The 17,184-nt window shown below is 56.1% G+C and overlaps 1 protein-coding gene and 1 pseudogene across 2 annotated transcripts in view; one reads left to right on the top strand and one right to left on the bottom strand.

Annotated features, from left to right (window-relative positions):
- The window catches only part of LOC140709874 (beta-defensin 109-like), a 167,578-nt gene that overhangs the window by 9,564 nt on the left and 140,830 nt on the right, over window positions 1–17,184 (bottom strand). The gene's annotated exons all lie outside the window — the stretch shown is intronic.
- On the top strand, window positions 683–17,182 carry LOC103247853 (SH3 domain and tetratricopeptide repeat-containing protein 1-like; annotated as a pseudogene).

Raw genomic sequence — 17,184 nt, forward strand, 5'->3', positions numbered from 1 at the left:
TTTACTTTTTCCAGATTAGTTTTCCTACAGCAAAATGGGAATTGTCCAAAAACTGCCCTTCATCTTTACAACTTGAAGGATTCATTACCCTAAGCAATCCTTTGAAATTGACTATCACAGACTAGATAAAAAGTCTGGGTTCACCAAGAACAGGTATGTGTGCCATTATATTTTCTGTTGAAAGCTTTGGAAAGTGTCTTTTAGCAAACAACATAAAGCATAGAATTTGACTGTTCCTGACAATGTAAAAGGATCATCCACATTCTCACATGTCCATGGCTACTTTCCCACTCCTTCCCCAACCTTGAAACCCTGAATTCAAAAGAAAACATAAGAAGATAGTATGCCTCATGTAAGGCAACAGGTTGCTTAATCTTTCTTGCCTCTACACATTAATCCCCATATCGCAGGAGGTGAACACCCAGTCTGATATCTTTCCTAGTATGCATGGGGAGAGGGGATAATATTATTCCCAATATTGCAGAAGATGTACACGGCCCCCCATGATATTGTCCTTAATATTCCAAGGCACAGAAGACGATGTTACTCCCTATATCGCAGAAGGTGTGCAACCCCCAGTGATGTTCCCATGATCCAGGAGGGAAGAGGATGATATGACTTTCAACCGTTGCACCCTGCACTGTTCTCACCCTGCAACACCGACACCAGCTCAACCTGACATGGGAGCAGAGGTGCTGGCTGGGGGTGTTCATTGCTTCTCTTTTCTCCCTTGCCAGACTCAGTAGAGGAAGCTGAGACCGAGCAGCCCCAGGAACAAGGTGGGTTTTGCCAGTGGCTCAGGCTTCCTCTGGTTATGAGTTGGGCCTTGGGTTAATGCTGGGGGAGGGGACAGAGTTGAGTACAGTGGGCATTGGATGCGACAGTCACCCCTCTGTGGTGCGGGCTGGGGGCTTGGGGGACGTCGCCTGAGGTGGGCCTGATCCTCCCGTCTACTCTGGCACTGGAGGCTGTGGGGTCCCACATTTCTTCCAATGAACATGCTGACCCCCGCCTGGTCCCCGACCGAGGTGGGGCATCCTTTCCACTGCTGGGGCCCACATGTAGCTGTAGGTTCCTTTTTCATGACCTGGAGAAGGTGCAGCTTGCCCTGTGCTCTGCCTCAGAGATGGGAGGCCACGCAGCCCTCAGCGGGTAGCAGAATTCCGAGCCTTAGGTTGCAGGGGCCTCAACTGAGGTCCCTGAAGGGTCTGCTCCTTCCTGAGGGGCTGATTCAGGGAGACCCTCCCGTCTCCCCTCTGCGGCTCTGTCGCTTCCCCTCACACAGGGCCCGCATGTGGACAGCCTGGTGATGTGGATGCACCAAGGGCCCTTGGAAGTTCCCTGGGAATGGGATCCATCCCAGTACATTTGGGATGCAGGCACAAGGTCCCAGAGGAGGCCTAGGAAGCCAGTGGGGAATGGAAGGCTGTTGTAGGTTTGCCTCGGGGAGGGGGTGGTTCCACCCTCTGCCAAAGTCTCTGGAGCAAAGGCACGTGGCTCTCCAGCTGCCCCGGAGGCCAGGGTAGTGGCTGGGAGGGGCTGTGTGCCTCTGCCGGGTGGGGGAGATTTCTTAGCTCATCTAGTGTAGTCAAGTCAGACATTTGACTCTAAATCATATTTATTTATTTTTTTAATTCCAAGGCTTTACAGATGAATAAGGAGGCAGTTTGTATTGAAAATAGTTTTTGCATGTGAGCTTGAAACAGAGGGTCGGTTTAAATCTAGGTTTTTTCCTTCCCAGTAATGCCTCCTTTCATCCCAGGTTTTCCAACAGGAAATGCGCTTGTTTGCTCACCTCTGGGAGGGGGCTTTGGCTAGGAATCCACCAAAGCCAGCAGGCACCAGTGGGCTGCTGGAGCAGTCTGGCCTTTGTTAACCCTTTAGGAACCGTGGGGTTCAGGTTTTCAGACCATCCAAGGTGAAGGTGGCCACAGGGGCCTGGAAGCCTTCCCATCCTCCCTGCAGGGATGGTCCATTTCCCTGCACGGAGCTGGGTACATGGGTACAACACCCCTGTCCTGTGCCATCGGTGGCTTTACCAATTTTGCATAGCAGCTTTTGAGCTGATCAATAGCTCTGATTGGCTGTTGAGGATTTCATGGATTCCTGTACCCCACCGGGGGGCCCAATATGCTGACAGAAGTTACATTTGTAGTTGTAGTGCTGCATATACATGGGTCCAGTTTGAAGACTTTGATTCTTTCTAAAGGGAAAGGCATCTCTGAGGGATCTCTGAGCTGACATAGTCTCCTAAAACCATGCTGTGAGGTGGCGACAAAGCAGGACAGGAGGGTGATTTTGTAGGAGAGTCGGGCCACGGGCCTGCATGTTCTCTGTGTCCCCAGAGTTCGTACGTGCTCCAGACCCCGGGTTTGCATTGCGCATAATTCTCAAGGGCTCATGGCAAGCTGCGCCAGGGACACAGAGGACGGGGATGCGGGGATCCTGCCCCAAGTGGACCAAGGACTCACTGTTGCACTCGAATCTGTCTAGGTGTTTTTGTGACTTGCAGAAATACCTCCACCTTGCCTGGGCCTGGAGCCACAGGAGACCCTGCCGAAGGTGAAGAATGTTCTGGAACAATGCAAGACCTGCTCAGGCTGCCCCCAGGAGCCAGCGTCCTGGGGTCTCTGTGTAGCATCCAGCAACGTGAGCTTGCAGGACCCCGAGGAGCCCTCCTTCTGCTTGGAAGCGGAGGACAACTGGGAGGATCCAGAGGCCCTGAGATCACTGCTGCTGTTCCTGAACACCTCTGGATTCAAGGCCAGCTTCTGTGGCCTGTACAACCTGGCACTGCCATGGCTGAGCAGCATGTTCAGCAGCTTTAGCGACGAGGAGGAGCTGACTGGGCGCCTGGCACAGGCCCGAGGGGCGGCCAAGAAAGATGGCCTCCTCATGGCCCTGGCCAGGTTCTGCTTCCTCCTGGGGCGGCTGTGCAGCAGGAGGCTCAAGCTGTCCCAGGCCCAGGTGTACTTGGAGGAAACACTAGGGGCCCTGGAGGGCAGCTTCGGGGACCTGTTCCTGGTGGTGGCTGTGTACGCCAACCTGGCCAGCATTTACTGGAAGCAGAACCGGGAGAAGTGTACACAGGTGGTTCCCAATGCCATGGCCCTGCTCCTGGGGACACCTGGCCACATCTGCAGCACCGAGGTGGACAGGGAGCTCCTGCAGCTGGTGCTGCAGTGGGCGGTGGGTGGCCAGAGCCAGCAGGCCTAGGCCCGGGCCTGCTTCCTGCTGGCCAGGCACCACGTGCACCTCAAGTAGCCTGAGGAGGCCCTGCCCTTCCTAGAGCAGCTGTTGTTTTTGCACAGGGACTCGGGAGCCCCAGACGCTGCGTGGCTCTCAGACTGCTGCCTACTCCTGGCTGACATCTACAGCCGCGAGTGCCTGCCCCACCTGGTGCTGAGCTGTGTCAAGGTGGCCGCATTGAGGACACAGGACTCGCTGGCTGGTTCGCTGAGGAATGTGAACCTGGTGCTCCAGAACGCCCTCCAGCCCCAGAGCCTCCCCACCCAGACTTCCCACTAACGCAGGCGAGCGCTGGCCTCCCTAACCCCAGGCACAGGCCAGGCGCTGCGCGGCCTTCTCCACGCCAGCCTGGCCCAGCCGTACAGCCACCATGGCTACCATGGCCCAGCCATCACCTTCATGACGCAGGTGGTGGAAGCCAGTGCTGTTGCCGGAGTCCGTGCCATCATGGACCCCCTGGTGGCCCTGGCCTGGCTGCATGTGCTTCATGGGCACAGCCTGGTGGCCCTGAACATCCTGCAGTCTGTCCAGGATGCAGTGGTGGTCAGCGAGGACCAGGAGGGTGTGATTGCCAACATTGGTGGCTGTGGCTCTGAAGAGGACGGGATGGACGAGGCAGGCAGGCAGCCGAGGGCTACTACCACGCCCTATGGGTGGCTTGGGACCTGGGCCAGCGGAGGAACCAGGCAGTGTTGCTGGCCAACTTTGGGACCTTGTGTCTGCACGCGGGTGCCAGCAGGCTGGCCCAGCACTACCTCCTGGAGGCTGTACGTCTGTTCTCGAGGCTTCCCTGTGGGGAGTGTGGCCGGGACTTCACCCACATACTCCTGGGCTACCTCTTCACCCGCCAGGGCCCGGCCCAGTAGTGCAAGGGCTATTACGAATGGGCCCTTCTGGTCGCCGTGGAGATGGATCACGTGGAGAGTGAGTGCCCCAGTTCCTCCTGTGCGCTTTCTGGGGCCACTGGGGTCAGGGCACACCTGGGGTTTGTGATTCGGAAACAAGTGGTGGTTTTTCCACCATCGAAAGCGCTGAGTCATGGCCAGCAGCAGATGTTGGCAAACGCCCTGGAGACAGGCCGTTCCCATGCAGGGCCAGGTCCTCTGTGCCCTACTGAGGCAGCCAGCTCTTCCCGGTTTGCCCAGGGACCATCCTGCCTTGAGCACAGAAAGTCCTGCGTGCTGGGAATCCCTAGACATAACCCTGGGATCAAGGCATGTTGTGCTGAGCTGGGACTTGGGGCCCCTCCATGACCCAGGCCCTGAACGCCAGTTCTTGTGCCTGTGTTTGCTTGGTATCTTGGCAGCCCTGTGCACCGGTCATTCCACTTCACAGAGGACACACGGGCGGGTGATTGCCTAAAGCCACAGAGCAGTTCACGCAAAAGCAGCTCATGCTGAGTGTGCCAGGCCCCACCCACAAATGGGGCTTGTGAGGTCCTCGGGAGGGAGGTGCTGAGCGTGGGAATGTGAGCTTCAGGCCAGAGAAGCCACAAAAGGGTGAGTGGCGTGATGGCGGGGCAGCACTTGGCCCCGGGTTAGGGAAGCCTCTTTAGTCTGGGACCAGAGGGTTGAGAGCATTTAGTCAAGTAATAGGTGGTGGATGAGGGGCTGGTGGTGTAGCCTGTGTGAAGACCCAGGGGTGAGCGAGTGGGGGTGAGTGAGCGGGGATGAGTGGGGTGTGAGTGGGTATGAGTGAGTGGGGTGTGAGCGGGGGTGAGTGAGCGGGGATGAGAGCATTTAGTTAAGTAATAGGTGGTGGATGAGGGGCTGGTGGTGTAGCCTGTGTGAAGACCCAGGGGTGAGAGAGTGGGGGTGAGTTAGCGAGGGTGGGTAGGGTGAGAGTGGTGGTGAGTGAGCAGGGCTTATGCAGGGAGGTACAGAGTTGGGAGTGGGTGGATTGGGTGCTGGATGGTGAGAAGCTCTTCTGGAGAGCTAAGCAGGGCCTGGGGCCTCAGGCTGTGGTTTGGCCTTTTTCCCAAGAGCACTGGGGAGCCATGGAGTGCTATCGAACAGTCAGTGCAGACTGAGCAGTGAATGGACAGTAGGTGGGCAGGGCTGTCTGAAATCTAGGCCACAGAGGATAGATGAGGAAGTTGAGTCCAGGGAAATGGCTGAGACAAGGGATACTGCTGAGTCCCCTCTGCCTTGCAGCGCTTTGTCATGGCATAGTGAGACCACTCAGAGGTGCCTCCTGTGGCCTGGAGCAGAGCTCCAGGGGATGTGCCCAAATCTGAATCTGCTCATTTCCCAGCACAGGCCTGGCACCCACTCCTGGCCCTAGGAGGGATGAGATTTTGGAAAGGACCGTGTGAAGGGGCGCCGGTCCCACACATCTGCCCAAGGAGGGTTGGGGGGTTCAGACCCAGACTTCTTCCCCAGGAGCATTCTCTGACTGGAAGGAGACCCTCCAGGAACCCAGCGCCCCAGCCCCCACTGCAGCCTCCGATGGCTCCTGGCACAATAGCCTGTGGTACCTCCTCCTACGAGGCCCTCCCCTGGGTGCTGGGGGATTCAGACCTGGAAATGCAGGCCAGGGAACGGGGATCATGCTTCCCTGTCTCCCCACCCTGCACTGAACGGTCGAGGAGATCGAGGGCGGGGCTGATACCTCACATGCTTCCTTGGGGTCATTTTTGAGTCACTTTCAGTAGTTTGTGTCCTTCTAAGAGTTTGGCTGTTGTGTCTGGATGGTCTGGTTTGTTGGTGTACAATTGTTTGTAGTGTTTTCATGGAATCCTTTTATTTCTGTCAGGTCAGCAATAATGTTTCCTTTCATTTCTGATTTTAGAAACTTGGGTTTGTAATTGTTTATTTTTTTTAGAGATGGGGTCTCATCATGTTCTCCCAGGGGGGTCTTGAATGCTGGCCTCAGCGATCCTTCCCCCTCGGCCTCACAAAGTGCTGGGATGACAGGCGTGAGCCATGGTGCTCAGTCTCTGATTTTAGTCGTTTGTGCCCCATCTTTGTTTTCTTGGTCAGTCTGGTGAAAGATTTGTCAATTTTGTTATTATTTTCAAAAAACCCACTTTTGGTTCTGTTATCTCTTTTGTTTTTCCCTTCTCTGTATTTTTACTTCCCATTTCCACTCTCACGTTTATTATTTTCTTCCTTTTATTCACTTTGGGTTTAGTTCATTTTCTAGTTTCTCAAGGTGGAAAGTTAGGCTTTCGATTTGAGATTTTTCTTCTTTCTTTGAATGTAGACATTTACAGTTATAAATTTCCCTTTCAGCACTGCCTTAGCTACATCTTGGTGTTTTTGATACACTGTGCTGTTTTTTATTTTTTTTAAGTTTTGCTCTATTACCCAGGCTGGGATGCAGTGGTGCAATCTTGGCTCACTGCAACTTCTACCCAGGTTCAAGTCATTCTCATGGCTCAGTCTCCTGAGTAGCTGGAATTACAGATGTGCACCACCACACCCGGCTAATTTTTGTATTTTTTTTTTTTTTTTATAGCGACAGGGTTTCAGCATGTTTCCCAGGCTGATCTCAAACTCCTGGACTCAAGCGATCCTCCCACCTCGGCCTCCCACCGTGCTGGCCCGGGCTGTGCATTTGTTTGTATTCTTTTCAAATTAATTTTCAGTTTCCCTGACAGTACAGCTGAAGAACACCTCTGCTTTGGTCTCAGTCCTTCTCCCTTCACTGAGGCTCATTTTGTGGCCTGGCACATGGTCTGTCATGGGGAATGTCCCATGGGCGCTCAAGAGGACTGTGTATTCAGCTGTTGTTTGGGGGCATGTGTGACAGATGTCCATTTGGCGTACCTGGTTTCCAGTGTTAATCTTCGGAATGTTTCTGACACTAGAAAATCAGCTTTCCACCGTTCCCAGGGCCCTGGCTTTGGGAGAGGCCAGCGAGCCTGTGGGTTTGGAGCCTGGTTGCATGAGAGAAGCATGTGTGGAAATGCCAGGGGCCGGATTTGAACCCCATTCCCCCAACATGATGACATGTGTGGCAGACATGACGCTTGGCTTTGCTCTCTCAGGGTTCCATCTGCGACAGGGGCTACTTGTGCCCCTGGCCTCATCATCTCAGGTTAAAGGCGGCCTTGGTCCTGGCCAGAGGGGCTTTGTGAAGCAGAAATAGATGGCATGGTGCAGGGGCCGAGCCTGGCCAGGACCTCGGCCCTGGGAGTTGTAAAGAAGGCTGGCCTGTACCGTGAGCATCTGCACCAAGCTGTGCCCATGTCACGGTGTGCTCGGCGTCTGCCCTTGCACAGGTGCATGGCCTGTCTGAGCTCAGGCTCCCCACCTATGGGGCCCAGGTTCACAGAGGTGTGAAAGAGGCAAGCACGGCGCAGGGGCCTCCGAGCACAGCCAGCCTCGCTTCGATGCTGGGAGGCTGACGTCTTCCATTTTGTCTTCTGACCAGGCCAGCTGCCGGCCGTCCAGTGGCTGTGCTACTTCTACAGTGTCGTCATGCCGAGCAAGACCCAGCGTGTCATCTACCACGAGTTCCAGCTCTCCCTTGCCCGCAAGGTGGCCGACAAGGTGCTGGAGGGAGCAGCTCCTAGAGACCACCAGTCAGCTCTGTCTGTCCCTGGGCACCGAGCGGTGAGGGCTGGCTTTGCAGCGGTGGGGGTGTGGAGGGGGGAAAGAAGGTTGGAGGGGCAGGGAGGGGGTCACAGGGAAGCTGGCCCAGGGCCTCATCAGCCCCTTTCCTTTGGATCATTTGGTTCCTTGACATCAGATGCTTTGAGCTGGTAGGTCTGGGGTCGTCCCAGGGCTGCTGCTGGCTCATGAGTCCCAGCTTGAGCCTCCCTTGTTGGGTCAAAGGTCATCTCAACCCCAGCAGAGGCAGTACGTGCACTCTGGGCTGTTCTTCCTACTATGGTGGCTTTTGTCATCTGACCTGTGCCTGCCCCGAGTCTTCACTCCTGGCCTTCCTCTGTCCCCTTAAATGTGACCACAGCAGCCATCTGTGGCTTCTCTCCCACAGAAGACAGAGCCAATTGTGTCACCTGCTTCCCTGGGGCAGGGTTTCAAGGTCTCACGTCCCATATGTGGCCTACTCAGCTTCCCCCGAGCATCCTGATCTGGTGGGGTAACCATGGCCCTGGCCACCCCACCCACAGGGCCTGGTGACAATGCTGCAGTCACACCCCCTCAAGTGTCAGACTTACTGAGAGAGCAGGGAAGGAGCCAGATTCCATGGGGACCCGGGAGACTGGCTCCAGTCTTGGCCTCAGGCTCACAGAAGGAAAATGGGCCAGTGTGCTAGAGCCATGCTTCTCAAAGTATAGTCCCTGGACGAGCAGAGCAGCATCCATGTCACCTAGGAGCTTGTGGCAAGTGGGAGTTCTAGGGCCTGCCCCAGGCCTGTGGAGCCAGAAGCTCTGGGGGCAGGGCCAGCAAGCTGTAAGGACAGGCCTCCGGGTGACTGTGATGCCTGCACACCTTGAGAACCATCGACCTAGATAGCCTCTGAACACTAACGGCTCCTGGTGCGTCTGGAGAAGACACAGGCCATGTCTGGGAGGCAGGGGAGATGGACGAGCACACTCCTCCTGCCACAGGGCAGCATGATGCTCGATTCCCTCAGAAGGATGTCCTTCATCTTTTCCACACCGTGTGTGTTCACCCTGGCCCTCCCAGCAGCCTGGGAAGGGCAGAACACTGCACACACTGGAGGGCCCTTCCCAGTCCCCACATTCCAGATTCATCTGTCACCAGACCCACGGGAGGAGGCAGACTGGTTCCAGGAGGATGAGAGCCCTTGTTCTGACACCTGTGTCTGATTCCATGATTCCAGGACCTGCAAATCCTCTCTGGACTACACCAAACGAAGTCTGGGAATTTTCATTGACCTCCAGAAGAAAAAGGAGGCGGCACATGCCTGGCTGCAAGCAGGGAAGATCTATTACATCCTGCGGCAGAGCGAGCTGGTGGACCTGTACATCCAGGTGAGTGGCAAGGGATGCAGGAGGACCCCTGTGCTGTTCACTCTCTGTCCATCCACCCATCCATTCATCCTTCCATCATCTATTTACCTGTTCATCCTTCCATCCATCCATCCATCATCCATCCGTCCTTTCATCCATTATCCATCCATTCACCTGTTCATCCATCCCTCCATCCATCTTCCATCCATCCTTCCCTCATCCATCCATTTACCTGTTCATTGTTCCATCATCCATCATTCCACCATCCATCCTTCCATCATCTATCCACTCGCCTGCTCATCCATCCATCCCTCATCCATCCATCCTTCTATCATCCATCCATTCACCTGTTCATCCTTCCATTCACCTGTTCATCCTTCCATTCATCCATCCATCATCCATTCATCCTTTTATCGTTCTTCCATTCAGCCACCATCTATCCACTCGCCTGCTCATCCATCCATCCATCCCTCATCCATCCATTCACCTGTTCATCCTTCCATTCATTCATCCATCCATCATTCATCCATTCTTTTATCGTTCATCCATTCTGCCACCATCCATCCACCTGTTCGTCCATCCTTTCATCCATCCATCCTTCCATCATCCATCCATTCACCTGTTCGTCCTTCCATGCATCCATCATTCATGCATCCATTTATCCATTCATCCATATATCCAGCAATCTATCATCCATCCATCCTTCCCTCATCCATCTACTCACCTCCTGTTCATCCTTCCATCCATCCATCATTCATCTATAAATCATTCATCCATCCATCCATTTATCCATCCATCCATCCTTCCATCATCCATCCATTCTTCCATCATCCATGCATTCATCTTTTCATCATTCCATCGATCCAGCCATCCATTTATCCATTTATCCATCCATTCATCCATCATCCATCATCCAACTGTCCATTCATCCATCCTTTTCTCATCCATCCATTCACCCATGTATCCATCCATTCACTTTTTCATCCATCCATCCATCCCTCCTTCCACCATCCATCCACTCACCTCCTGTTCATCCTTCCATCCATCCATCATTCATCCATCTATCCATTCATCCATCCTTTTATCAACCACCCATTCACCCGTCTATCCATCCATTGATCTGTTCATCCATCCATACGTCCATTCATCCTTCCATCATCCGTCCATTCACCTGTTCATCCTTCCATCCATCATTCATCAATTTATCCATCATCCATCCATTTACCCATCCATCCATACTTCCATCATCCATCCATTCACTTGTTCATCCTTCCATCCATCTATCATCCATCCATTCATCCACCCATCCATCAATCCATCATCCATCCTTTCACCCATCCATCTACCCACCAATCTACCTATTAATCCATCCCTCCATTCATCTATCTGTCCATTTGTTTATCCATACATTCGTCTATCCACCATCTATCCATCCACATGTACATACATCATCTACCCTCCACGCATCAATACATTATCTACCCACGCATACATACAGACATACACACATCATTCCACCCACCCTCCCACCCACCCATCCATCCAAGCATTCATCTATCCACACACCCTTCCATCCATCCATGTGTCTACATCTCCTCATCCATTCATCCATCCATCCACTCATTCCTAAGCCACTGCTGAGCACCTGTTGTGTGCCTTTTCCCTCCCTCCAACTGGTTCCCTCACATCCTCCCCCGGTGGCCAGCATCTTCTCCCTGAGGGCAGAGGCGCGGCCTCTCACAGTGCACAGCACTTGCTGGTATACAGCACATGCTCAAATAATGTGACCACTCAATTAACACACAGAAGAACTCGCTCCAAGCGACATGTGGCACATCTCCTTATAAAATGAATCTATCATAGTGGCTGTTTTCAGAGGCTTTCCCAAACACAGTGTGATCTGGAACAAACGGTGAAGCCCACGAGACTGATGAAGCTTTCATTATTGAGCACCTGCTGTATACCTCCTTGAGCTGAGGAGAGGGATGAAGAGCTCATGGCCAAGAGGGGACCGGGCCCACCCACAAACACTGCTGATGTGGCAGGGATGTGGCAACGCAGAAAGGAGCCAGGGGCTGGGCTCCCAGCAATCTGGGGGCCACGGAGACTGGTTTGAGTGCAGGGGGAGTGGGCTAGGGCAAGCCCTGTTGGTAGGATTCACAGGTGTCGGGATCCTGGGCTACAGCTGCTCAGTCACCTCCTGGCACTCAGGAGCATCAGTTCATTGTCCTCATGCCAGTGGTGGGGGCAGCCCTAATGTACAGGGTCTGAAAAATGCTCAAGTGTACCTGTACTGTGTGAGAGGAAGGAGCCTGGCAAAGGTGCGCGTAGCCACCTCGCTAGGTGTGGGCCTTGAGGGAACTTCTGTCTCCTTTCAGGTGGCACAGAATGTGGACCTGTACACAGGCAACCTCAACCTGGGGCTGGAGCTGTTTGAGGCAGCTGGAGACATCTTCTTCAATGGGGCCTGGGAGCGGGAGGAAGGCATGTCCTTCTACCGGGTGAGCTGGCCTGTGGGCTGATGTGGGTGGGCCTCAGTGGGGCACCTGGAGGGCTGAGGCACAGGTGTGGCAGGGTAGAGGCCTCCCAAATGGAGGCAGGGCCACCCATGCACATGATGAGTTTCCAAGTGGTCTCACCCGGAATGATATTGACCATGCCCCTGCCCGGGACAAACGCTCAGGGCCTGGACGTGACAATGGCTCTACCCTTGTACCTGATGACCTCAAGCAACTATGAGTGGGAAGTCCTGTCCCCATCTTCCAGATGAGGAAACTGAGGCTCAGAGAGGCACAGGGACATGTCAAAGGACACACAGCGTATCAGTGGGAGGCCTAGGTCTGCATGCACCCCGAAGTGGGACGGCTTCTCCCTTCCTCTGAGCTCACGGTGTGGCTCAGCCCTGGGCACAGATCAATGTGGTGTTTTTAGAGCAGAGAGGAGTGCTGGCTCCCCCAGTCAGACCTCCGGTGCCCAGGTGGGAGAGGCTGGTCTGAGGCTGTCGGGTGTAGCTGGATGGGCCTCAGGTGACTCTTCAGCCCCCAACTTGGATGTCTGAACTGTGTGTTATCCCAGAGCACAGAGCTGTGTCGAGGTGCAGGGATAACACACAGAGCTGGGGTGTGGGAAGCTCCAAGCACGTATTTGAGCTCTGAGGAGGGCGCTGGGCAAGGTGGGTGCTGCGGGAAAACTGACCCCACCTCCCTGTGGGGTAGGACTGGGCCCTGCCCCGGCAGTGACTACGGGCAACCGCAAGGTGGAGCTGCAGCTACAGCTGTGCCACAAGCTGGTGTCACTGCTGGCCACACTGGAGGAGCCCCAGGAGGACTTGGAGTTTGCCTACATGGCCCTAGCACTCAGGATCACTCTGGGTAAGTCCCCTGAGCCCCCGCCCTGCCAGGACCCACACTTTGCAGAGCCCAGCCTCCAGGTCTGCAGTGCAGGAGCTGAAACAGCTGCTGGATTTTCCTGGTCTCGTGTCCAGGCAGGCATATCTGCCCAACTGGCTTCCCCGTCTGGCTGTGGGGCACAGCCCAAGGTCTCTCACGCAGTGCAGAGCTCCCTGCCTGACTGAGCTCTGCTTCCTCTGCCTGTTCCCGCTGCCGACCACAAGGGCCGCCCAGTGTGCCCTCTGCCTTCTAGACATGCCAGGCATCTCGTTGGTCCCTGTGCCAGGCTGAGTGGCACATTCCCTTTCTCTTGTGCCCTTCCCACCCTTATCAACCACACGGCTCTCTGGCTGATGAAATCCCAGTTCCCCTTCCAGAAGTCTGCCCCTTAAGGCCGTGCATCCCCTGGTGCTGTGCCAGGGTCGTCTGTCCCCCTCCAGAGACAGGGAACCCTAGGCAGGCCACATGCCCCAGCGCCTTGTGCCCCGTGGCCCAGTACACAGTAGGTGTGCAACTGACTCCCCAAGGTAGGGGGCTCTGATTATGACACACCCAGGAGGAGTCGGATGTCACGTCCGTGGGATGCCTGGAGCTGGGGTGCCCGGGAGCACCTGGACTGCATGGCTTTTGGGCTCCCCTGGTTAAAACCAGTGAGCAAAGGCAGGTGGCTATGTGTAGGCATAGAACTGGGCCATCCAAGTCCGACTTTGCCAAAGCCTCTCAGTAGACAGGGGCAGGCCTTATTAGTTCTGCTTTGCAGATGGGAAAGTGAGTCTGGGAACCTGGAAGGGAATGGCCAGAGATGCCCAGGTGACCACAAGTGCCTGGAGACAAGCCAGGTGTGCTGCCTGGGGTCTGCATACCTGCTCCTGAGGGGCCTGTGCCCTCCCTGCCCCAGGGAGCCACATCCTCACACCTGCCCCTTTGGCCTGCACCCCAGGGGACCGGCTGAACGAGCGCGTGGCCTACCACCGGCTGGCTGCCCTGCACCACCGGCTGGGCCATGGCAAGCTGGCGGAGCACTTCTACCTCAAGGCCGTTTAGCTCTGCAACTCGCCACTGGAGTTCGACGAGGAGACCCTCTACTAAGTGAAGGTGTACCTGGTGCTCGGTGACATTACCTTCTACGACCTGAAGGTGGGTGGAGAGGGACAGGGCTCGGGGTGTTCCTGGCCCCCTTGGAGTGGGATCTCCACCCGGACCCCAGAGGCCTGGGTTCCAGCCTTAGGAATGGCCCAGTGGCCTCCATGGAGCTCTACACCCAGCTGGAGGAGCCAGCAAGGTTAGCGGGTAAAACCCAGCTCCCCAGATGGCCAGGCCCCACCCTCAGGAACTCAGTCTCAGCCAGGGAGGCTGACACATGAGTGGGCAATGGTGGCCTCTGGGTAAAGAAGGGGGATTGTAGTCAGGGGGGCCCTCCTGGAGGAGGTGACACCAAAGCTGAGTCTTGACAGTCAAGTGTCAAGTTGCATTTAACAAAGAACAGAGTCGGGAGAAGGACATTTCGGAGGATGGCATCATCCTCACATTGACTCCACGTTGCAAGATCCAACCCAAATCCTGGCATCTCCTCTAGGAAGCCTGCCCAGGGTGCCAGCCTGCACTGAGCAACTCCTTCCTGGAGTCCCGAGACACCTTGAATCTTCACACCACCCAGGAAGGGTGGGGTGGGACCAGTATCTTACCATTGGGTTAACAGACAGGGAAACCCCAGCTCAGGGCAGGTGCAGTGGGGCAGGGCCCCAGCCAACCAGGCTGAGGCCTTGCTGGGTCGGGTGTGTCTCGAGAGGAGGTGCTGTGCTCCCTCTGCCCCAGCCCTGCAGGGGTGGAGAGCTGGGACTGGCAGACTCAGACCTGGGGTGTCTCCACCCCTCTGCCCAGCAGGCACCGCCCCTCCTCAGCATTGCACCGGCACCGCGTCAGTGCTCCTTATGGGCTGAGGGGCCAGGGCACTCCAGTCCAGGGGCCGAGATCTTGGGGGCCTTAGAACAACATGAGGAGCTGGGGCAGCCCTAAGACCCTGCCCTGTATCCCCTACGACAGGCCTGGGGCTGCCCGGGAGGCCTCAGCCCAGTGCTGGCGACACCTGATTGTCAGAAGTGGTCCCTGTGGCCTCCCAAGTCCCAGCCAGACATGGAGGTGCCAGGTGTCAGGCCCAGAGGGACGCTGCTCACCGCTCAGGGGCTCGCCTGGGACCCAGGGGGACGGACCTCCCAGAAGAGGCCTTTATCTCTCTTGGTCAAGCCTGCCGCCCACTCCGCCTGTCCAGGAGAAAGGAAAGGGCCAAGTAGTACCTGAGACGCCAAAGTCCACGGTTGGGGTCGAGGGGCAGAGGCCTCCTTCACCTCCTTCCCATGCCCAGCCCTCCTTTCCATGCACAGTCCTCCTTCACCTCCTTCCCATGCACAGCCCTTTTACACCTGTTTCCCAAGCACAGGCCTCCACCTCCTTCCCATGGACAGTCCTCCTTCCCATGCACAGCCCTCCTTCCCATGCACAGTCCTCCTTCATCTCCTTCCCATGCAGTCCTCTTTCCCATGCACAGCCTTCCTTCACCTCCTTCCCATGCACAGCCCTCCTTCCCATGCACAGCCCTCCTTCCCATGCACAGCCCTCCTTCCCTTGCACAGTCCTCCTTCATCTCCTTCCCATGCACAGTCCTCTTTCCCATGCACAGCCTTCCTTCACCTCCTTCCCATGCACAGCCTTCCTTCACCTCCTTCCCATGCACAGCCCTCCTTCACCTCCTTCCCATGCACAGCCCTCTGGGCCTCATCGTGACTATGCGGTCAGCGCAGGCCAGCTTCCCACAGGGAGGCCCCCTTGGAATTCCCCAAGGGCGGCTGTCTTTCCAAGGCTACACCGTCCTCCTTGTATAGGAGGCTCTGGACCCAGGGCCCAGAGGAGTCGGAGAAAAAGCCGGGCTGGATGGAGCCTGGAAGGCTGGCAGAGAAGCAGGGGTAAATGGACATCTTTGCCAATTGCCTCTAAAATGTGGTCCCCTTTAGTCTACACGTGAGAGTGAGCCCTGGAATAGGGTGGATTAGGTGTGTCCTGGCTCAGCCCGCCACTCACTACCTGCTGCACACACTACAGGCACATGGAAATGCACACGCAAATGCGCACAGGCACAGACACACGCACACACACACAGGCATGCACACAGGGACATGCACACACACGCACACAAACACGCACAGGCACACGCAGATACATATGCATTGGCTGGCTCCTTCCTGTTTAGTTGGGAAGCCCCCACCCCTTCAGGAAGCCTTTGCTTTCCACACCCGGCTGAGTCTGGGGCCTCCTGGGCTTCCCTCTGCCACAGCCCGGGCCACCCTGTGTGGTCAGTGTTCACTCCCAGGGCCCTCAGACTGGAAGCAAGGACGTTAGGCTCAACCATGCACCCAGCACAGAGTCCAGTGTTCGGCTGGGCCGGGGGCATTGGATGAGCAGTGGCGGTGACTCGGGGCCTTCTCACGCCCCTGCTCCGTGTGTGGGGCGGGGCAGTGAGGGAATGGACTGCTGCATCTTGGACTTTGTCATTGGCCCTGGGAGCCATCTTGAGATGGTAAAGAGGGACAGGCCAGGCATGGGTCTTAGAGAGGTCCCTTAGGTGACCCCCATGTGGAGGAGGTGCCTGGGGAGAAGCCGGGTGGGGCATGGGAGGGTCAAGGAGGTGGTCTGGGAGACGGCATCCCAACCCAGGGATGGTGAGTTTGAGCCAAAGATGCATTGACAATGGGAGTGGATGTCTGGGGAGTCACACTCCGTCAATATTTCAGGGAACATGGCCAGAGAGGACACCTGAGAGATGGTTTTGTACCTGGCCTGGCCCCTGGAGGGCCTGGAAATGGTCAGCATGGACAGGGGCCAGAGGGGAGCCTGGGTCACTCAACGCTGTGCCCTTGTTGTGGGTTGGAGCCACGGGTCCTGCATGGAACTCTCAGAGCAGGCAGGATCTGCCCTGACCTCAGCCCATGGGGAAAGCAGCCACTGCCTGCAGAGAGGGTGGGACTGGGGCAGGAGGCTTGGGGTGAGTGGGGCGTAGGGACAGTCAGGAAGGCTTCCAGGGGTGTCAGGGTCGTCCCCACCTCCTGCCACTGAGACCACAGCAGTGTCACAGGCTTCGGGGCTCATGGGGTGAGCCAGCATTGGCTGGACATGTGAATGACCTGGAGACAGGAACGGCGTCTGGGAAGACGGGCTCTGAGTCCCCCTTTTGCTCAGCACGGCCTGTCCCTTTCAGGACCCGTTTGATGCAGCTGGGTACTACCAGCTGGCACTGGCAGCCGCCGTGGACCTGGGCAACAAGAAGGCACAGCTGAAGATCTACACGCGGCCGGCCACCATCTCCCACAACTTCCTCCTGGACCGCGAGAAGTCGCTCTTCTTGTACCAGAAGGCCAGGACCTTCACCACAGAGCTCAACGTCCGCAGGGTCAACCTACCTCCTCTGCCACTCTGCGGATGGGCCCCCTGGTTGACACCAGCCACCCTCGCTGAGGACAGCATCCGAGGGAGTGGGTTTTGTGCAAGGAGGATGGTCTCCTGCCTCTCCTGGTGTCTCCCGTGGCTCATTTTCTGGGTAATGGAGGCATGAAAGCAGGGTTCAAATAGAAATAAATGTGTTTGTTTTTTTTTTTTTTTTGCAATAAC

Source organism: Chlorocebus sabaeus, chromosome 22, assembly GCF_047675955.1.
Source record: "Chlorocebus sabaeus isolate Y175 chromosome 22, mChlSab1.0.hap1, whole genome shotgun sequence".
NCBI classification, from domain to species: domain Eukaryota; kingdom Metazoa; phylum Chordata; class Mammalia; order Primates; family Cercopithecidae; genus Chlorocebus; species Chlorocebus sabaeus.